This window comes from Moschus berezovskii, chromosome 15 (assembly GCF_049115385.1).
Source record: "Moschus berezovskii isolate FMDL1 chromosome 15, NW_MosBer_1.0, whole genome shotgun sequence".
Lineage (NCBI taxonomy): Eukaryota > Metazoa > Chordata > Mammalia > Artiodactyla > Moschidae > Moschus > Moschus berezovskii.
This window is the reverse complement of record NC_142474.1, coordinates 40,447,993-40,471,258: the sequence shown is the minus strand read 5'-3', so window position 1 is coordinate 40,471,258 and position 23,266 is coordinate 40,447,993. Positions and strand designations below refer to the sequence as shown.

The 23,266-nt window shown below is 40.0% G+C and overlaps 1 long non-coding RNA gene across 1 annotated transcript in view; it reads left to right on the top strand.

Annotated features, from left to right (window-relative positions):
• Positions 1-1,764: 1,764 nt before the first annotated feature.
• LOC129559674 (uncharacterized) overlaps positions 1,765-23,266 on the top strand; it is a 39,657-nt gene continuing 18,155 nt past the window's right edge. Inside the window, exon 1 of the long non-coding RNA XR_008686621.2 lies at positions 1,765-2,160. This is a non-coding gene — a long non-coding RNA (uncharacterized LOC129559674). The remainder of the gene's footprint in view (positions 2,161-23,266) is intronic.

The following is a 23,266-nucleotide window of genomic DNA, read 5'->3' as shown; positions in this document are numbered from 1 at the left end:
ATAAAATACTCAGAAAAGGAAAATTCACAGAGATAAAAACTATATTAGTGTTTGCTAGGGACTGAGGGTAAGGGGGAAGGAAAGTTAGGGCTAATGGGTATGTGATTTTTTTTTTTCTTTTTTTAGTTTGAAAATATTTGGGAAATACATAGGGGGTGATTGTGTATATACTGAAAACTCCTAGAGTATACACTTTTAAAATGTGAATTTCTTGATATGTTTTAATCTCATTTTTAAAAATGTATAAGAGAAAACATAGCCATGACAAGGCATCTGGTCCCATCAATTCATGTAAAATAGATGGATAAAAAGTGGAAAAACGGTGACAGATTTTATTTTCTTGGGCTCCAAAATCACTGCTGACATTGACTGAAGCCATGAAATTAAGACACTTGCTCCTTGGAAGGAAAGCTATGACAAAACTAGACAGCATATTAAAAAGCAGAGACATCACTTTGCCAACAAAGGTCTGCACACTCAAAGCTATAATTTTCCTGGTAGTCATGTATGGATGTGAGAGTTGGACCATAAGGAAGGCTGAGCACTGAAGAATTAATACTTTCAAACTGTGGTGCTGGAGAAGACTCTTGATAATCCCTTGGACTGCAAGGAGATCAAACTAATCAATCCTAAAGGAAATCAACACTGAATATTCATTATAAGGACTGATGCTGAAGCTCCAATATTTTGGCCACCTGATGCAAAGAGCCCACTCACTGGAAAAGACCCTGGTGCTGGGAAAGATTGAAGGCAAGAGGAGAAGAGGGCAGCAGAGGACAGACGGTTAGAGAGCATCACTGACTCAACTTCAGGAGATCGTGAAGTACAGGGAAACCTGGCCTGCTGCTGTCCATGGGGTTACAAAGAGTTGGACACAACTTAGTGACTGAACAAGAGCAACAATACAAACAGTGTTTATGGCTGGAAATGAACATATCTGGACATAGACTTTTTTTTTAATACAGAAACACTACGAATACTCATTTCCTATATTCCAAGCAAACTTAATTTTGTAACAAAACTCACAGTAACATTTATTATATAATCATTTTAAAGATACTGATTTAAATGAATTCACTGTATCTTTAACACCCGTTTATTTATGTGTTAGTCATGAAATCTCACCACAAGACTCTAAGCCTTAATCATAATAGGATTTGACATATTTGGGCAGTTGTTGATATATGTTTCGTATCACTTCATTTCAAACTTTTGGCAACCTTTTCATGTGGATTCAGGCTCTTTTGTTCTCCTCTCACATATAAGGAACTCAAAAGAACAGAGCAGTTAAGGGGCGTATTCAAGAATAAATAAATCATGGAGGCAGCACCAGTCTTCTGATTCCCATTCTTAAATTATTTCCAAAACACATGGAAAGGAGAACTCACCCACAGAAAAGTCTCCACTAATTTAAACACTTGGTGAGAACATTTTTCCTACAGACTTTAAAAACAAAACAAAACAAGCCACTATATAGTTTCATCATTGTGAATGAGATATTCCTGCAGCTTTATTTTTAAAGCCATTCTTTTTTGAATGGCTTGAAGAACCTTTAGTAGTTATCAGTTCTACGCCATGAAACAGAGTGTTCATAGCATCCTGTTACTCTTTAAAAAGACATTTTGAGTCTGGAGTGTTCACAGATTGAAATACGTTAACATGCAGGACATCAATCTGTGTACACAAAATACCAGGGCAGATGGTGAAGTCATTGTGAATAAAAATAGGTCTATTTCTCACACAAATTCCTTCACAGAGGCATTCAGAAATCAACAAGGAAACTGAAAACACCCGGTGAAACCTGGCCCTGCGAAGTGACACCCTGCCCTGCGGTGACACACGGGATAGTGACAGGCAAATCTGTTTCAGCCTGCAGCTCTATCTGCCGAAGACTCTCAATAATTTCTATTATCGGTCATTTTTCTGTGCCACCTAGCTTACTTGGCTGTGTTGTTGGAATCTCTGAGTGGAGACTGAATGAAAGCAGCGTTTGTTTGCTGTGATTGGATCAGCTGTGATTGGATCGGTTACTCAGGGAGCCGAGCTGTGTGAAGGGCCCGAAACCCACTCCACCCTGAGTCAGAGGTGGAGCATCCCTGGAGACCTGTTCTCATGACTCACCAGCTGCTATCTGCAAACAGCCTCTGGGGGAAATGCCAAGTAAGTGTTTACTCTCCACGGTTACTTCACCCTGCCACTCTTGCCTTATTTTGGTTTGAACTGAAGAAACAACAACTAAAGTGAGAACAAAATGTGACCAAGAATTTGTACATTCTCCTGATTATGAGGCTCGTTGGAGAGTCACATGTGACTTCCCTGGGCTGGTTGGTCTGGGGATTTGCTTTTAGAGGGAATGCGACAATCCAGGAAACAAAGATAGAAGTCATCAGTGTGAGGGAAGAGCTGGTTGGGATGGTGTGTGGGGTGGTTGATACACTTGTAGTATAAATCATGTTTATTTATGCCATTCTTAAATAGAAGGCATTATATATGAAGTCACATGATTTTATGTTTTTTTTTTTTGAAAAATACTGCTTTTAGGTTAACTTTATTTATTTTTATTTTTTTATTGGAGGCTAATTATTTTGCAGTATTATATTGGTTGGTTAACTTTTTTAAAAAGATTTTTTTTTCAGAGTAGTTTTATATTTACAGAAAAATTGAGAGGGAGGTATATTGATTTCCCATATTCCCTCTGTACTCCCTAAAGCCTCCCCATCAATATCCCTACCAGATGGTCCCTGTGTTACAGCTATGAACCCATGTGGACACGTCATCATCACCCGGAGCCTATAGCTGACATGGGTCACTCTTGGTGTTATATGTTCTGTTGGTTTGGATAAACATATAATGACATGTATCCACCATTACAATGTTAAAAAGAGTAGTTTCACTTCCCTAAATATACTGTGTTCTTCCTTGTTTCCCCCTTCCCCACCCTCTAGCAATCCCTGATACTTTATATTCTCTACATAGTTCTGCCTTTTCCAGAATATCATAGGGTTGGAATCAAATGTTTGTATAGTTTCACTCTACACACTCTTAGAGGGATGGACAGGTTAAGTACCAGGCAAGTGTTAAATGAAAAACAAAAATGCTTATGCTTGGAAATGACGAGTTCTTATTTATAAGTGTCACAAAACTTCATCCTATGTATTTCTGAATCATATGTTCTACATATATATGGATTCATTTTAAAACAATCATCCCAGGTTTTTAAAGCAGATTTAAGAATATGATATGGTATAAAAAAAGTCTGGACTAAGTTTTAATATTTGATAATGAAATCTCATAAAATAACACAACAACCGTTGAGGTATTAATGCTTGGTTTTTGTATGCCTCATGGTTCAGAATCTGCCATCAGGAAGTACTGTGTAAGCCTGTTTGCTTTCAAATTAAATTTTTCCCCTTGTTTTCTTTTCAGTCTATTTGGTTCCCTAACTACCACTGTTGAGGCAGATATTTTAATTTGGTTATGGTCAAGGCAAGGCTGTGTTTATCACATTGCCCACATTTTTCCTTCAGACCAGCACATGTAACTGAATTCGATGGGTGCTATTGAAAGCATGTCTAAGAAAGGCATTGGGCTTCAATGTCTTTTACTGACTGTAAATAAATTGGTTGTGAGACTGGAGATCTGAAGGCTTTATTATATCAAAACTGGCTCTGAGGAAGTGCTGAATTTCATAAATAATAACAGCCTAAAGAAACTAAGATGTGTCAACTTCTAAAGCAAATTGGTACTTTGAATAACTTCCAAAGGAAGAAATGCTTTTACCAGCTGTAAATTTAAAATGCAGATGTTAGTCACACTTTGGGCTCTTCATTAAAATAAAACACTGACAAATGCAAAATCGTTTGTAAATGTATGTGTATGTGTGAATGCTGTGTATATTCTACATAAGTGTTAGTCGTCGTGTCCAACTCTTTGTGACCAAATGGACTGTAGCCCACTAGGCTCCTCTGTCCATAGGACTCTCCAGGCAAGAACAGTGAAGTGGGTAGCCTTTCCCTTCTCGAGGAGATTTTCCCAACCCAGGGATTGAACCCCCCCATCTCCTGCAGCTCCTGTATTGGCAGGTGGATTCTTTACAGTCTGAACCACCACATATATATATATATATATATCACCATTCTAAAGGAGATCAATCCTGGGTGTTAATTGGAAGGACTGATGCTAAAGCTGAAGCTCCAATACTTTGGCCACCTCATGCGATGAGTTGACTCACTGGAAAAGACTGTGATGCTGGGAGGGATTGGGGGCGGGAGGAGACAGGGACGACAGAGAATGAGATGGCTGGATGGCATCACCGACTCGATGGACATGAGTTTGAGTGAACTCTGGGAGTTGGTGATGGACAGGGAGGCCTGGCGTGCTGTGATTCATGGGGTCGCAAAGAGTCGGACACGACTGAGCGACTGAACTGAACTTAACTGATATAGTATATATACACACTGTGTACTCTTCATATAGAAAATTGCTGCTGCTACTGCTGCTAAGTCGCTTCAGTCGTGTCTGACTCTGTGCGACCCCACAGACGGCAGCCCTCCAGGCTCCGCCGTCCCTGGGATTCTCCAGGCAAGAATACTGGAGTGGGTTGCCATTTCCTTCTCCATATAGAAAACTACATGTATATAAATATATACACAAACATAGACATGCATTTAAAAGCATAGTACTAGGAAAAATACATATGTACAAAGCTTATGAAATATATAAGATATATACAAGTATAGTAAGATACATATGCAATATAAAATACACATGTAACATTAATATTATTAATACATATAGTGTTTTCACACATACAATGTAACATTGTTAATATTAATAGTGTATACTCAGTATATAGACTAATATATTTTAAAATATATTCTATATTAATATATAATCTTCCAATACACATTGTACTATGTACTAGTATATTTTTTAAAAACTGAAAGAAGCTTAGGTTCTCTGTGTGTCCCTACATGTGACATGCATAATTTTCCTGGTTTATCTATCTGTGGTCACGATATTCTTTGTCTGAGAACACATTTCTCCGTGCAGTCTGGGGATCTCTGAGGAGACGCGGGACCACAGGATTTTGTGATTTTGTCAACAACTATCTCCTTGGGGATTCCTACTAAGAGCAGGTGAAGGATCACCGGGTACTTACTGAATGTGAACAGTAGGGGGCAGAGGCGTCCACAATTCTGTTTTGCCAGCTCTGCTTCTCTGAGGCCAGGAACTCTGACTTCAGATTACTTACCACACAGAGTTTTCAGGTGAAAATTTCTTGTCTGTTTTCTTTCCAGCCTTGAAACAAATAACTTTTTATCTTGGTGAAGATAATACAAATTTACCGAACAAAATTTGAAAAATATCTAAAGTACAAAAATAGAAACAAAACCAAAAGTGACCACTGAAATTTCCATCATCAAGGAATAAATATCCTGATAATATTGTTTTAGTTGCCTATACACTTGTGTGTGTGTATATGTGCACATATGCAAAATAGTATGTACATAATGAAGTGAAAGAAAGTGAAGTGAAAGTGTTAGTTGCTCAGTTGTGTCCAACTCTTTGCAACCTCGTGGACTGTATACCACCAGGCTCCTCTGTCCATGGAGTTCTCCAGGCAAGAATACTGGAGTTGGTTGCCATTTCCTTCTCCAGGGAATCTTCCTGACCCAGGGATCGAACCTGGATCTCCTTCATTGCAGGCAGATTCTTTACCATCTAAGTCACCAGGGAAGCTTATGTACATAATGCATACAATAACATATCAAATTACATTTTATATATCCTATTTATATCATATTGTATATATCGTATTCATTCACACACATAGTTTTCAAAAATGCAGATTGCTTTGAAATATTCAATTACATTTTGTTTCCTTTCTCACCTAAATTACACTTTTTCTGTGTCTGGGTTGTCAACAGATAAGGTTCCTTATAATATACCAGCCTAAGCACTCAACAAAAGGAGTTTAATTCTGTAGTGACCTCAGGCGACATGAAGGAAAAAGAAGATGTATTTCTCTTTTCTTTTTCATAGCACGTATGGGTCACAGAGACCCAGGCACCAGTTCATTACAAACTCACGTCCTATTGTATTTGTTGCAGAAAGCTTCAAGCTGCTTGAGAATGTCAAAATCCTACCACGTCCTATTGTCTACGAGCTCTGGTGTGATGTTCACTACTCTTGTATGAATTTTGTGCCTTAGAAATGTCTGTCTTGGATATTCTACCCTCCTGAAGACATGTTTCCTTCAGCTTTTACTTGAAATATTTTTTAATCTTTTTTGTTTCCTATTGGGTAACTAGGAAAGTTTGACTAATATAATTGTTTAGACTGCCAAGTGTCAACAGTCAGAAATTAGATCAGCTAAACTTACTCTTTCTCTTAATAAATATTTTGTGAAATCCTACCACCATCTGACTCGTGGGCGAATATTAAACAAGGTGGACTCTGCTAACATTCTAGCCTTTGCCTGAAATGCCAGTCGTGGCGACAAAGTGGTGTTTTTCTCCATAACTTTTATGTACACTAAGAAAAACCTTATTCTGAGTGTTCTTGACTCAGGGACACAAGCCTTTGAGAATCTGCAGGCCTACAGGGAGGCTGGGAGTGTAGTTAGTCCCAGGGTTACACCTCAGAGTACCTGCCTTGTACTCTCGGGGCCCATTAAAGAGTTGTCAGGCCTTCCCATAAACACCGAGCCAATTAATTTAATCAAAATTAACTTAATTCTGTTACCATGAGATTCTGTGAGAGAATTTGTTCGACATTCTTGTGGATTAAAGAAAGATCTGCTTCTCATTCAAGAAATGTTACTGGAAATCAGATACCCATGTGCAAAAAGTAAATGATATTAGGAAATACATCTTACTTTATGTGGAAGTGCATGTAAAAAAACAAAACTTTAAAAATGTAGAAGAAAAATATAGAAGTCTCTTTATGTCCAGAAGAGATAAAACAATTACTTAAACCAAACTGTAAAGGAAAAAAAAAAAAGTGAATGCAGTCAATTTATCAATGCTGCTGCTGCTAAGTCACTTCAGTCATGTCCGACTCTGTGTGACCCCCTAGATGGAAGCCCACCAGGCTCCCCCGTCCCTGGGATTCTCCAGGCAAGAACACTGGAGTGGGTTGCCATTTCCTTCTCCAATGTGTGAAAGTGAAAAGTGAAAGTGAAGTCGCTCAGTCGTGTCCGACCCATAGCGACCCCATGGACTGCAGCCTACCAGGCTCCTCCATCCATGGAATTTTCTAGGCAAGAGTACTAGAGTGGCTTGCCATTGCCTTCTCCGCAATTTATCAATAAACAAAGATTAATATATTAAACGGGCTTCCCTGGTGGCTCAGACGGTAAAGAACCCACCTGCCAATGCAGGAAATGGAAGAGATGAGGGTTCAATCTCTGAGTCAGGAAGATCCCCTGGAGAAGGAAATGGCAACCCACTCCAGTATTCTTGCCTGGGGAGTCCCATATGGATAGAGGAGCCTGGCAGGCTACAGTCCACAGGGTCACAAACAGTCAGACACGACTGAGTGACTGAACAACAACAACAGCAATATATTAAATATTTGATTAAATGTTCCAAAATAACAAACCACAGATGGGAAGAATCATAAAACTAGCAGTCAAACTATTTGAAGTTCTCTAACACAGTTCTTAGAGAAAGAACAGGAAAGGGGGAAAAAGTTGAAGAATAAGAAGAGCAATTCACAGAATAAGAATTTTTATCAGTCAATAAAGTGATGCAGAAGTGTTAAAATAGTGAAAAAAAATGGAAATAAACTGAGTGTTGATTAGCAGAATAGATGAGTATAGTTTTGTATTTGTAAACTATATTATTCCCTGAATTTTTGTGTTCCTGAAATTGTTTATTAAAATAGTCTTGGTCGCCACGAAATGTTTTCATCTTGTTTTATGTCCCTGGATATGTTCTAATATTTCTGAGTTTATAGTCTATGGGAACTTGAATAGAATTTGTATCCTACTGTGTTTGAAAATTGTGTAAATCTTGATTATGTTGAATTGGTTCATAGTGCTTTTCAGATCTACTACATCCTTCTCCTTTTCTGTATATTCATTCTAATAATTTTTGAGAATTTAATATAGAAACTTCAAATAAAAATCTTAATTTATCTACTTAAAAAATAATTGTAGTGGAATTGAGTGGAACTATTTGTAATCTTGTTCTATATCTTCCAAGTCTCCTGTGAATGTGTCATACTTTCATAATTTAAAAAATAAAAAAAAGAAAATATAAAAACTTAGTCTTGGTCCTTCTTCCAACAATTTATAAACAGAGCCGCTAAAAGGGTCTGATGCTAGCCACTTAGGTTAAAATGTATGTGCCAATGGAGAGAAGTGGATTTAGTATAACTTTGCTTACAATTTCTCAGGGAATATGATTTTAAGAACAAAAGAACTGAACTAAATGAACTAAATTTATACAAAAGAAAACATATGCTTTTGATCAACAGCCTGATGCCCCTGAAATCTTAGGTATCTTCTGCCCAGGGAGGAGAGATCTAAACGGAAAGTTGCTTTCTAATCACGCATTTGTGTTTGAGTGAACTCTAGTCTCAGGGAAGAGTGGAGCATTCATGGAATATTAAGATCTGAAGAAAGGTAATTCCCAGGACAGAAATATGAGCCAGAAGGAAGGGACCAGATGATATTAATGTACCCGTTTGGAAGACAGGCAAGGTGGCCAAGTTTAAGGGCTGTGAGGAAGGTGATTAGGGAAAAAAGTCCAGGCCACTGAGTGCAGAAGGAAAAAAAAAAAAATCCAGTCACTATCGTCCAGAAATACAGATCTGATCTTACTCGCCTTCCATAGCTTTGCCCAGTTGCTTATATTTTTGGTTTCATACTCTTTCCAGAGCAAGTTTGGTAAGACTGAAAAGCTGTTACTGTGATTCCAAAGCTTTGGCATAGATCATTCGTATGACTCTGCCCCTTGCCTCCTCTCTGACACTTCCTGTGCTATTCTAGAATTCACTGAATATAGTGGGCAAAAAGATGCTGCTGCTAATGGCTCTGAGATTCCATCTAAATTTAAAATAGGTCCTTGCAATTAACTCGTAGGTAAATCTTTTTAATACCTTAAAATTCATATAGGAGGTTCCAGGGATCCTGGATCCTGTGTATGACTCAGTGTTGTGCAGAGCCTAAAACCTCAGGGTGGGACCCGGGACATGCCAGACCAGTGACGACAGATGGAATTTCCTCATCTTTTAATTATTGCTTGTGAAGCAGATCAGTGGCCAAAGGGAATTGCATGTGATTTCACAATGCCATTGTGTCCTTGAGCTACCATCATGGCTGCACAGGATTTCAGGTGGTTGTAGTGATATTGCTGAGATTGTTTTTCAAGATTATTTTATTAAATTTATCTAGTCATTAGATTAAATAACATTTACTTCACAAAAGGATTATTTGGTGCCATTTAGCAATAGGCTGTGTTTCATCGAAATGTTTTTATATTACAGGCAAAACAATGTATAAATGGGACATCTTATCAATCTATAAGCCTCTATTGAGTGAGGTACAAGCTTAACACTTTACAAAATTCAGAAGCAAAATCTATCGAATCTGTTTGAAAATGTATATGCATGTATTAAGCAAGGTGTGAGTTTATTTCTCCACTATGTAGCTGCAAATTTCTTTTTCATTTTCTTTATCTAATTTTTATTAATGAAGAACCCTTCACCTTAAATTTTAACTCCACATTTTTACATAGTTCCTAAGAGAAAATTAGTAAATATAAAAACTGATGAAAGCAATAGGCGTTTTTCTCCCCAGCAACCTCTGCTACATGCGGGATAGCCAGCCTCCCTTATGTCACAAAAACTGAGCTGAGAGCTTCATGCTTTACTGGCTTGAGAGACCCTCGGTCTGTCAAGCCCCATAGACTGCTTTGCTTCCTAATTTGTATCATCATGGAAACAAAAGACTATAGGATGAAAATTTGGAGGATAAATTCTGACTGTATAAGGTAGTGAAAGCTGGCTGACTATGGAGAGCAGTATGGAGTTTCTTTCAAAACTAAAACCAGAACTCCCATATGACCTGGTGATTCCACCCCTGAGTATATAACAAAACAAAACAACTAAAATTGCTAACCTGAAAAGATACATGCACCCTAATGTCCATTGCAAAACTATTTACAACAGTAAAGACATGGAATCAACCAAAGTGTCTACCAACAGGAACAGTAAAGATGATGTGGTACATATACACAGTGGCATACTAAGTTCAGTTCAGTTCAGTCGCTCAGTCGTGTCCAACTCTTTGAGACCCCATGAATCACAGCACGCCAGGCCTCCCTGTGCATCACCAACTCCCGGAGTTCACCCAAACTCATGTGCATCGAGTCGGTGATGCCATCCAGCCATCTCATTCTCTGTCGTCCGTGTCTCCTCCCACCCCCAATCCCTCCCAGCATCAGAGTCTTTTCCAGTGAGTCAACTCTTCGCATGAGGTGGCCAAAGTATTGGAGTTTCACCTTTAGCATCAGTCCTTCCAGTGAACACCCAGGACTGATCTCCTTTAGAATGGACTGGTTGGATCTCTGCTCAGCCATAAAAAGAATGAAGTAATACCACTTGCATCAACATGGATGGATGTAGAGATTGTCAGACTAAGTGAAGTAAGTCAGATAGAGAAAGACAAATATCATATGATATCACTTACCTGTGGAATCTAAAAAAAATGGTTTAAATGAGCTTATACACAAATCAGAAATAAACTCACAGACATGGAAAGCAAACTTAGGGTAACCGAAAGGGAAACGGGAGGAGGGACAAATGAGAAGTTTGGAATGGACAGATACACACTACTATGTATAAAATAGATAACCAGCAGGGACCTACTGTAGAGAAGGGAACAATATTCAATATCTTGTAATAGACTATAATGGAAAAGAATCTGAAAAAGACATATTTGTATAACTGAATCACTTTGCTGTTACTTGAAATTAACACAAAAATTATACTCCGGTTAAAAGAAGAAGAAAAAAAACCCTCTCTGTCTAGAGGAAGCAGGTAAGCAAGGGAATATACAGCAGAGGTACACATCCCAGTGGCCTGGACAAGGGGCATTGATAAAAGGTGAAGTCAGACAGTCAAGATGATGGGTTTAGGGAACACTAGTCATGCTCAAGTTTTGCTCAGGTGGAAATACCTTCCTGCTCATAAACAAGCCCCACCTTCCTGAGGAAGGAGGAAGCCCTGGGAAATCAGAGTGGGGGAAATAAAATGAAAACGTTAGCTGAAATGGAGCTTTTGGATGGTATAGTATATTGAAAACATTAGAAAGAAGAAGAGAGTGGTGATCCAGGGAGCTGCTTACCCACAAAATGAATATTTATTGAGCAGGTTAATCGTCCCCTGTCTATTGAGGCAGAATCCGGATTAGTCATACACTTCAGGTGATAGCCTTGCCAAAATACCCTCTAGATTGGCCAAGGGGGTGCACGGTCTTGCAAAGAAAATTCAAATATTACAGCAAGCATCTTTCCAGAATGCACTGTCTTTCCCCAAAGCATTATGCTTGAGATGGAAAGCGACAGTGTATGTGCAGCCCTATTACTTTCATGTCAGGGGACTGATTACAGTGACAGACAGGTTTATAATGTGTCATGCTTCCTAACATAAAAGTCATATTTCTCCTAAAATCATTTAATATTTCATTCCTAGAATACTCAGTGATGTCAACAATCTGAGCCCTTTTACTTTGTGTTGTATAAGAAAGAAAAAGAAAACATCAATATCCATCAAAATCCCACAGCTGTCACTTAAAATCAAGTAGCAGATAATAGCGCCTGGCAGCCACCAGAATGCTCAGTACTTTTATGATTCAGAAAACATCACAATAAGGTTAAACAAATAGTATTTTTTATTAAATGTCACTCAATCCTAGGGCTGCTTATTCATCTATTCATCTGTGTTCCACTCAAGTGACTCAAAGATGGTAGTTGCAATCAAAAGGCAGCTTGAGCAGATACCTGCGAATTCTGTCAGTCTTACTTGGGAAGTAAAAGAATAATAATAAAAAAAACGCAGGGGCAGGTGCAAAAAGTGGCCTGATGAGATAGAAGGTGAAAACTTTGTGTTGTACATTGAAGTAAAGCAAATATTTTCTAAAGGTTAAAATTAGTTGGCAAAGAAACTTAGGAGTCCTACATGGCTCTTTCCTTTCTGAATCCATAAATTTTCCAACTATTAGATATAGAATAAATAAACAACAAGGTCCTATTGTATAGCATGGGGAACTGTGTTCAGTATTTTGTGGAAAACCATAATGGAAAAGGATATGAAAAAAAGATATATATATTTATAACTGAATCACTTTGCTGTACAGCAGAAATTAGCACAACATTGTGAATCAACTCTACATCAATAATATTTAAAAAAAGAATTTATGCATTTTCTGCATAAAGAAGAACACAGGCAGTGTTCCTTTGACTGTGCTTTGCAGATATTGCCTTTTTTTCCCACAAATTGAGGGTTGGCGACAATTCTGCATCCAGGAAGTAATCAGCACCATTTTCCCAAGAGCATCTGTTCCCTTCATGTCTCTGTTGCATTTGTGAGAGTCACTCAGTCGTGTCCAACTCTTTGCTATCACATGAACTATACAGTTGGAGAAGGCAATGGCAAGCCACTCCAGTACTCTTGCCTAGAAAATCCCATGGATGGAGCAGCCTGGTAGGCTGCAGTCCGTGGGGTCGCTAAGGGTCGGACATGACTGAGCGACTTCACTTTCACTTTTTACTTTCACACATTGGAGAAGGAAATGGCAATCCACTCCAGTGTTCTTGCCTGGAGAATCCCAGGGACGGGGGAGCCTGGTGGGCTTCTGTCTAGGGGGTCACACAGAGTCAGACACGACTGAAGTGACTTAGCAGCAGCAACAGAACTATACAGTCCATGGAATTCTCCAGGCCAGAATACTGGAGTGGTAGCTGTTCCCTTCTCCAGTGGATCTTCTCCAACCAGGAATCAAACCGGGGTCTCCTGCATGGCAGCAGACTCTTTACCAGCTGAGCTACCAGCGAAGCCTGGTATTTTGTAATTCCAGGTATACTTCAGACTTTTTCATCATTATCATATTTGCTATGATGACCTATGATCAGTGATCTTTGCTCTTTTATGATTGTTTGAGGGGCCATGAAGTGAAGTGAAAGTCAGTCAGTCGTGTCTGACTCTTTGTGACCCCATGGACTACACAGTTCATGGAATTCTTCAGGTCAGAATATTGGAGTGGGTAGCCTATCCTTTCTCCAGGGGATCTTCCCAACCCAAGAATCGAACTGGGGTCTCCTGCATTGCAGGCAGATTCTTTACCAACTGAGCTATCAGGGAAGCCCAAGGGGCCACGAACCATGCCCTTAAATGATGGTGAACTTGCTGAATTGCTGAAATGATCACAAGTGACTTAGATTACCACATAAACTTTGTTGATAAAGCAGCAGTCCTCTGACAGTCCTTGAGTAATCCGGTGATCTACATTTTAAGCTTAGACATTGTGCTCTTTGTGAAATCTTCCTTGATTCACAGACATGCCTCCTCCACCAACCTTCAGGATCCAGTATTATAAGGATCAATTTGCTGGTTTCCAATTTGCTAGACTTCCCAGGTGGCTCAGTTGTGAAGAATCCACCCGCAGTGCAGGAGACACGAAGTCTCAATCCCTGGGTCAGGAAGATCTGCTGGAGGAGAAGATGGCAACCCATTCCAATACTCTTGGGGAAATCCCACAGACAGAGGACCCTGGTGGGCTATAATCCGTGGGGTCACAAAAGAGTCAGATACAACTTAGTGACTAAATAACAACAACAATAACAACAACTCTTAAGACTGTACTCCTGGTTTGGGATTCAGTGGCATTTGATAAATATCCTTTCAGTGAGTGAATATGTGTACATGGTACCTTGAAAGGAAATAGATTTTGTTGTTTTTAACCCTGAGGGCATAGTTGATACAGTTAAAACTACAGACAGCTCCCTGTAAACCATGACTCATATGAGTCAGCATCACCATTCTTAAACATCCATTTGTGTTCCTAATTCCAAATTAAACAAAGACCAGACTCTGGGGAAACCCCGTTCCTTAAAACAATAGCACAAGGACACATGTACATAACCCTGTAAAGCTAGAGACTTCTAGGAGTAGAAATAAGTTGTGTATGTTTGGTTATGAAATCTGGGGAAAAGTCTGTGTACTAGGGTCTGAACTATAGTTTGAAGGTGTTTAATGGCAACCCACTCCAGTATTCTTACCTGAAAAATTCCATGGGCAGAGAAATCCCCAGTCCATGGAGTCATGAAGAGTGGGACATGGCAGAGCATAACACAGTAGAACATTTATGGTTGGGATAGGTATCTCTAATTTGAATTTCTATATTTGAAACACATGCAGTACCTCCACCACATTTCTTGTAAGGCATCCAGATTTGGAAAGTTCATTATAAGTTTTAAATGGTCGTCAAGAGTTTCCAGATCCTCCATGGACCTGGCTTCTGGCTGACCCAGGGAGACGCTGACTGTCCTTCTCAGGGTTCAGAGAGGAGGCGGGATGCCAGCTGTCACTTAGAATCCCCACCACTCATGTTCTCGCTTCCAGAACAGCAGCCGTGGTCAGTTCTTTAGACTAAGATATATTGGAATTGGAATGTTTGAAAATGGGCAGAAAATATTTATTCTACCAAATCTTAAGTGGTCATGACCCTACCCCTGAAGAAATTCCAGGAAACCAACTTTGGGTGACGGACAAGGCAATGGCAAGCCACTCCAGTACTATTGCCTAGAAAATCCCATGGATGGAGGAGCCTGGTTGGCTGTAGTCTGTGGGGTCGCTAAGGGTCGGACACGACTGAACGACTTCACTTTCACTTTTCATTTTCACACACTGGAAAAGGAAATGGCAACCCACTCCAGTGTTTTTGCCTGGAGAATCCCAGGGATGGGGGAGCCTGGTGGGCTTCCGTCTATGGGGTCGCACAGAGTTGAACACGACTGAAGTGACTTAGCAACTTTGGGTGAAACAAGAACCACAAGGTATGTGATGATAGTTGTGTGTTGGGATGCTGTTCCATTTTCAAATGTTCTCACTTTCAAGCAGCTTTTCACCTCTGCTGTGCTGCATTCAGACATGGCGGCCAGTTCTTTGATTGTCTTTCCATCAAGAGCTGGGATCTGATTCCCGTTTTCTTGAATGTGATCTGGGCTTTGGATGAAAAGGATGAGGCTGAGATGGTGCTGAGTGACTTCTGGCACCAACTCCTAGAGGGCAGTCATCTCTCTCTCCCTTTCTCTCTGTGTCTCTCTGTGTCTCTCTGGCTCGCCCTCTCTCCCAGAGTGCTTCCTCTTGGAGACTGGCCACCATTCATTGAGGGAGCCCCAGCCAATGTGGAGTGGACAAGGGCATTATTAATAATAGTGTTAATTCTTACATGATTTGTCCCAACAATAAAATATAAATGAGGGGGGTGTGTTTCTTTTTGGAGTAAAACAATGAAACCCCCTGCTTCTCCCTTTTCCTCCAGCAAACAGGGGGTGCAGCTGGGGAGCTCCCAGATGGTGGAGTTCCCACCTGTCTGGGTTCTTGAAAAGAAAGAAGCCAAACATAAGTTCAAGACCTTGACTCTTTAATCCTTAATTATTAGGCTTTCTAAAGGAAATGCAAGAAAAGGCAGAGAAATGTATGAAATAAAAAATGCAGTCAGAATGAAAGTCTAGAGATTTTCTTCCTGCTGGAGTCATCTGGCCACTCCCTTCTTCTTCTCAGAGACAACAATCTTGTATGCTTGCTGGAAAAAAAATGCTGGCACCAAAAGCCATCGAAGAAATTGATTTTTGTTCATGAGCAAATTTTTCTTTTTATATCTTATTTTCATTTTTAAGCCTCTACAGAAGATCCATTCTATGTTAGACAGGTTTTCCATCTTTTGGTTCATCTAAGCGGAGGATAAAAAAATTGAAGAACTGGAATGACTATCCATTGCCAGGAATGGAATGCATTAACATTTAAAATTCACTAATTCCATCGATCCACTGCTGGAGGACATTGTTTAAATTGTTCTGATTCTATCTCAGACTTGTGGGCAAGTGGGAAGCAAACCAGACCTGCAGGGGAATGAAACACTCTCTGTGTTTAGGATGGAAGGAAAGGGCAGCGGGGAGAGCTGGTGTTGCCTTATTCCTTTCATTCCAAGTTCTTCTTTTTCTTTGTTCTTGCCTTTTTATCTTTGCTAAGGAAGGGGTTATTCTGAATTCACCCTCGACCCATCTTGCCTGTAGCGTAGATCAGCGGCAGAGACGGTTCGTTTGCCCTAAACTACGTTCCTGCCAGGAGAATCCAGACAGGCTTTGCATTGCTTCTCATTTCTATGGGGACTCGCTTTTGAGCTCCAGGAAGACTGATGACAAAGGAACTATTTTTGGCACCTCTAGGAAAGAAACACGCTGCAGCCTGTTATTTTCTGTAATCCTGCTGTTTGGAGAGAAAAGTGCCCACAAAGCCACACTTTATCAGATAGCACTAAATTCTCTCTGCGGGTTTGTTCACTAGTCTATCCACTTGGCCGCAGTGCATCATGTCAGGGTGAACCAGTCCCACTGGTCCTCTGGCTCAACAGAGGGACCGAGGGTGCCCTGCTCCTTTTGTCACACCCCAGATTATGCATCCTTCAGATATTAAAAAAGAAGTTTTCAAGTGTTGAACAAGGATGTCTTTTTTCCTTTTTCCTTTCTGTAGTTTTAAAACTACATTTACACTTTTAAAAATACTTTAGGGCTTCCCAGGTGGTGCAGTGGTAAAGAATTCTCCTGCCAATGCAGGAGACATAAGAGACACGGATTCAATCCCTGGGTCCGGAAGATCCCCTGCAGAAGGAAATCGCAACCCACTGCAGTATTCTTGCCTGGAAAAGTCCATGAACAGAGGAGCCTAGTGGGCTAGTCTGTGAGGTTGCAGAGTCGGACACGACTGAGTGAGCACACAGACACAATATATTACATTTTAATATATCCCATGTTTCCACATGAATTCAATTTCTTTTCCTTAAACTATATTTAAATTTATTTTTTAGTTGGAGGATAATTATTTTACAATGTTGTGTTGGATTCTGTCATGTAACCACCCAAATCAGGCATGGCTATAACCACCCAAATCAGTCATGGCTATATGTATGTATATATCCCCTCCCTTCTTAGCCTTAGTGGGAACCCAACCTCCTGCCATCCCACCCTACTAGGTCATCACAGAGCACCAGACTGGGCCTCCTGTGTTATATAGCAGCTTCCCACTAGCTATCTGTTTTATACATGGTAGTGTATATATGTCAATGCTGCCTTCTCAATTCATCCCACCCTCTCCTTCCCCTGCTGTGTCCACAAGTCTATTCTCTCTCTACATCTGCCTTTCCATTCCTTCCTTGCAAATAGGTTCATCAGCACCTTTTTTCTAGATCCCACATATATGTGTTACTATACAGTATTTGTCTTTCTCTTTGGATGTCATTTTTGTATCTCATCATGGGAAGTCATTTGGGAATGTTATCCCTGTAGTCTTTCAACCTCTGCTCCCACAAATATAACACACCCTTGCATAGTCAAATTCAGGTTCGGCTAGCGTCACCAAGTAGAGAAATCCCCCTGTGATTCCAGAGTAGTACGGTTGTCATAATCTCCCTGCTTGTCCATAATTCAGCCATGTGTACCTGATAATAGTCGTGGGCACCACTCGTGTCAGCTATTAATGAAGAGTATTCAAGAAAGAGGATGCCTGGGCATAATAACCTGCCAAGAAAAAAATAAACCTGATGAGAACAGCCAGTGAGAACAGAGTGGATTTACATGAAATCTCAAGCCCTGTACTACAGGATGAGAGCGTGAGAGGCACGTGGGGACATAATTAAGATAATTTGGAGAATAATTTATGTCCATGCTGAGAACAGAAATTAAAATAACTGCAAGGCTTTAAACTTAGATGACTAACAGAATGCGGTGCCTTCAAATTAAAAAAAAAATACTAATGGAAAGAGATTTAGAAAGATACAGTATACGTAAAGAAAACTGGGATGTGTTAGATTCAGTTCAGTTCTGTCGCTCAGTCGTGTCTGACTCTGCAACCCCATGGATTGTAGCAAGCCAAGCCTCCCTGTCCATCATCAACTCCCGCAGCCTACTCAAACTTACGTCCATCAAGTCGGTTATGCCATCCAACCATCTGATCCTCTGTCGTCCCCTTCTCCTCCCACCTTCAATCTTTCCCAGCATCAGGGTCTTTTCCAATGAGTCAGCTCTTTTTCTTAAGAAGGAAAAACTGGTGATAAGGGATAATTAGCTTTCAAAATATTTAACACTGTAATGAAAGAGAAGGTTTCCCTGCTGGCTCAGTGGTAAAGAATCCACCTGTCAATGCAGGAGACGTGGGTTGGATCCCTGGGCTGGAAAGACCCCTGGAGAAGGAAATGGCAACTCACTCTGGTATTTTTGCCTGGGAAATACCAAGGAGGAGACTGGCAGGCTACATATAGTCCATAAAGCTGCAAAAACCAGACATGACTGAGCACACATGCACACAAAGGAGGAGTAGTGAAAGCAGATGTTTTTGTGTGTTTCTATGGGAGAATGGTTTAAGGAGAATCATAACAATGAAAGAAGACTCATCAAAAAATTTAAGGAACATATCCGTTCTAGCCCAACAATGAATTAGGAAGCCTTGGTGAGTAGTGAGCACTTGTGATTTTCAAGTTTGAGGTTTAAGGTCCCTGAAGGCGTGGGGAGAATTCTTGCCTAGGGTAGGAAGCTTGTATCATTCTCAAATCCTCCCAGCCCCTCCTTCCTGCCACTTGATGCCCACATCCAATCTATGACTATTTACCATTGATTCTACGTGGTTGTATGTTAAGCTGGTATTTATTATGTGATGCATACAAAGTTAAGATACTTGGATGAGGCTGATGAAAAGCACAGAGATGCTTCCTGTTCATAGGGGCTTATGCTCTAGTGGTAATGAGGGAGTGAATTTTTGGTCCATATTAGATGTTACAGACCTGGGCAAAACTTTACTTGTCCCTCCAGAAATTACTTTTCAGGTTAACTTAATAATTATGACAGCTTGTATACTTACAGTGTCAGACTTTATTTTTTTGGGTTCCAAAATCACTGCGGATGCTGATTGCAGCCATGAAATTAAAAGACACTTACTCCTTGGAAGGAAAGTTATGACCAACCTAGATAGTATATTAAAAAGCAGAGACATTACTTTGCCAACAAAGGTCCATCTAGTCAAGGCTATGGTTTTTCCCGTGGTCATGTATGGATGTGAGGGTTGGACTGTGAAGAAAGCTGATTGCCGAAGAATTGATGCTTTTGAACTGTGGTGCTGGAGAAGACTCTTGAGAGTCCCTTGGACTGCAAGGAGATCCAACCAGTCCATTCTAAAGGAGATCAATCCTGGGTGTTCATTGGAAGGACTGATGCTAAAGCTGAAACTCCAATACTGTGGCCACCTCATGCGACGAGTTGACTCACTGGAAAAGACTCTGATGCTGGGAAGGATTGGGGGTGGGAGGAGAAAGGAACGACAGAGAATGAGATGGCTGGATGGCATCACCGACTCGATGGACGTGTGTTTGGGTGAACTCCGGGAGTTGGTGATGGACAGGGAGGACTGGTGTGCTGTGATTCATGGGATCGCGAAGAGTCGGACACGACTGAGCGACTGAACTGAACTGACTGAACTGAACTGACTGAACTGAACTGAGTACTTATTTGTTCTATCCACACTTTGAAAGCAGGATTGTATGTTATTTGCTCCTGAACATCCAAAGGTTAACTAGGTTTCCCCAAATGGTAGGTTCTCCTTTCTAATTCTGAGCCAATGCTTACTAAAATTAGAACACACTGATAAATTCTAAAAGTTTAATGTGATGTGTGTGAGTTTCTGTGGGTTCTACTTAAATTGAACTTTTCTGTGTTAACTAAATAATTTATCTTGCTTTAATGAAGATTCAGTTTGTCAATTTTGTCAAGGGGGCTCTATCACAAACTGGGATGCTCCTTCTGTAGCCATATTTTGTTTGTCACCTAAAATAGGGCTTCCTTAATATCATATAATTAATTGCATTTCCCCAATATCTGGTCAGACTGTCTCATTCTCCACTTTAAGAGAATCAGATTACATGTGGTGGGACAAAAAAAAATGGGGTAACATTTTGAGTATTAGTTTTACAGAGCATGCAAAGTATCTATTTTTGTGGTTTTAAAAAAATATTATTGAGCCAAATTTGATCTCAGAAATGTAAATGGTACTAACAGCAAAGCCCATAAACTTTAGGTAAATTTGAGTTTCACTGCATTACCAATTCTACTCTCATAACATTTCAGCAATGATTGGTAGAAATGTCTAGAAACAGACTAAACAAAAAATGAAAGCAAATTCATTTTTGTCATGTGGTGAACTCATAATCCAAAGTTCCTATCTATAATTTCCTGTGCTGTTTGCACATTGATCTCAACAGGATTATTGTCAGTGAAATGATAGCAATGTAAAAAATAGAATTTCTCACCAAGACAAAGAAATATCATTGAATAACTGAAAGGTGATATCTACTCTGAAGTTTATTGTAAATATGTATGCCAGTTGGATTTTTTCTCCCTTGCTCTGTGGCCCTGCTTTACATGGGGTCATATATGTGAAGCCTGTAGGCTTTCAGTATTACCAGCACAGGTTCAAGTGCAGTAGAAACTCGGAAACTGCCACAGTGAGTGCACACAGCAGGGACTTAACAAATAGGTACACACACATCCCAGTCTATATTTATACTCACATTGTTCCTTTGTGTCCCAGTTGAATGATTTCAATCCTTTATAAACTGGTTTACCCAAGAAGAATCTGTGTTTATTCTTTCAATTATTCTCTCCTTAGCATTTAAATTTATGTTTATTTTAAAAAAATACTTCAGCTTTTTCTACAGCAGTTTTAGACCCACAGTAAAAATTAAGAGGAAGGTAAGGAGATTTCTCACTTACCCCACCCCCATCACAACATGCACATCCTCCCCCATTAACAACATCCCTACCAGGTGGTTCATTTGTTACAACTGATGACCCTATGCAGACACGTGATCATCACCTAAAGTCCACAGCTTATATCAGAGGTCACTCTTGCTACTGTAGATTCTATGAAGTGAAGTGAAAGTCGCTTAGTTGTGTCCCTCTCTTTGTGACCCCATGGACTGTCATGGAATTCTTCAGGCCAGAATACTGGAGTGGGTAGCCTTTCCCTTCTCCAGGGGATCTTCCCAACCCAGGAATTGAACCTAGGTCTCCCGCACTGCAGGCAGATTCTTTACCAGCTGAGCCACAAGGGAAGCCCATACATTCTATGGGTTGGACAAATGTATAATGACATATAGTCACCACAATGGTATTTTCTTTCATTTTTTAAACGGTTTTTTAATGTGGACCATTTTTAAAGTCTCTGTTAAATTTGTTGCAATATAGCTTCTGTTTTATGTTTTGATTTTTTGGCCACAAGACATGTGGGATCTTAGCTCCCGACCAGGGATCAATTACATATCCCCTGCATTTGAAGGTAAAGTCTTGACCTCTGGATAGCCAGGGAAGTTTCTATGGTATTTACAGAGTATTTTCATTGTCCTGAAAATCCTCTGCTCTGCCTGGTCATACTTCACTACCTTAACCTTTGGCAACCACTAATCTTTTTGCTGTCTCCATAGTTTTGCCTTTTCCAAAATGGCATAGAATTGGAATCATGCAGTATGTAGACTTTCCAAACTGGCTTCTTTCACTTAGTAACACACATTTAAGTTTCCTCCATGTCTTTTCATGGTTTGATGGCTCATTTCTTTTTAGCATGAAGTAATTATCCATTGTCTGGATGGACCACGGTTTATTTATGCATTACCTACTGAGGGACATCTTGGTTGCTTTTAAGTTTTGGATATTTTGAATAAAACTGCTATAAATATTTGTGTGCAGATTTTTGTGTGGACATTAGTGCTCAAGGCCTTTGAGTCTAACAGTTGAAGAGCTGTCCCCTTTCCTTTCTGAAGTCAGTTTTGACTTTCTCATTTATTTAAGGTACACCAAGTGCTTCCAAAGCATTCCATGTTTTCTTGCTAGCCAAGTTTCTTCTTGTTTCCTGCCAGCAGAGAACTCCAATAGGACAGGCCCTATAGTTGGGCCAGAGCCAATCAGCATGATTTATAGAGAGTTTTGTAAACAAACTGATTTCAATTGTGCAATTCCAAGCTCAGAGCTTTGCTTGAACTGCACGCAGCATCAGCCAGGGAGGCTGAGCATGATACACGAGAAAAGTCAGTTCTTACCTGCTCATCCATTATCAATTCTGTGCGCTGTCTTTACTCCTGGTGCCATTCTCATGTTGTGTGACTGTACATCGATGACTCACAACTGGCCTTGGTATTGTGCTCCCTGGCATGTGCCCATGCAACACACTTACACGAAGAACCAACGGCCTCAGACTTTATATATATATACTTAGCATCATGTATAGATCTGAAGGGAGAAAGTTGATTTTCCATAAGATACCATGTGTTATTTGTTTACTCAGACATGGTCATTATGGTACACGCATAACTGTGTAATTTCTGGTGGTGATTTGGGGGTTTGGAAGCTTGAAACTCTGTTCTTAGGTAAGTACTGGTTATCCTACCTGCTGTTGCTGCCAGCTGCTGACTTCTATATCCTTTAGATGATAAGTCCTGATTGATTTACCCACATGATTTCCATAGCTGGGTTTTAGTTAGTCTGGGCCAACTGGTAACTTATCAATCCAGTAGTTGAGAATTCATAAACTTGATGTTTATGTTGCTGTTCAGTCACTAAGCTGTGTCTGACTCTTTGTGACTCCATGGACTGCAGCACACCAGGCCTCCCTGTCCTTCCCTATCTCCCAGACTTTGCTCAAATTCATGTCCATTGAGTCGATGACGTCATCCAAACATCTCATCCTCTGTTGCCCAGTGTAATTCTAAGTAAACTTCTCATAATTTTCTGTCATGCAGTATTTCCTACATTTGAACATAATTGTCTTGGAACAAGTAATCCAAGTGTTTAAATGTGAAAAATGTGAAAAAGAAAATGCTCTTCCCATGTTTGTTATTATTGTTAATTTGATTATTTTTGTTTTCTAATAGAGTTGGTTTCCTAGAAGAACTGAATTCTAAATATAGCCTTTCCCATGACCTTGTGACCCTTAATAT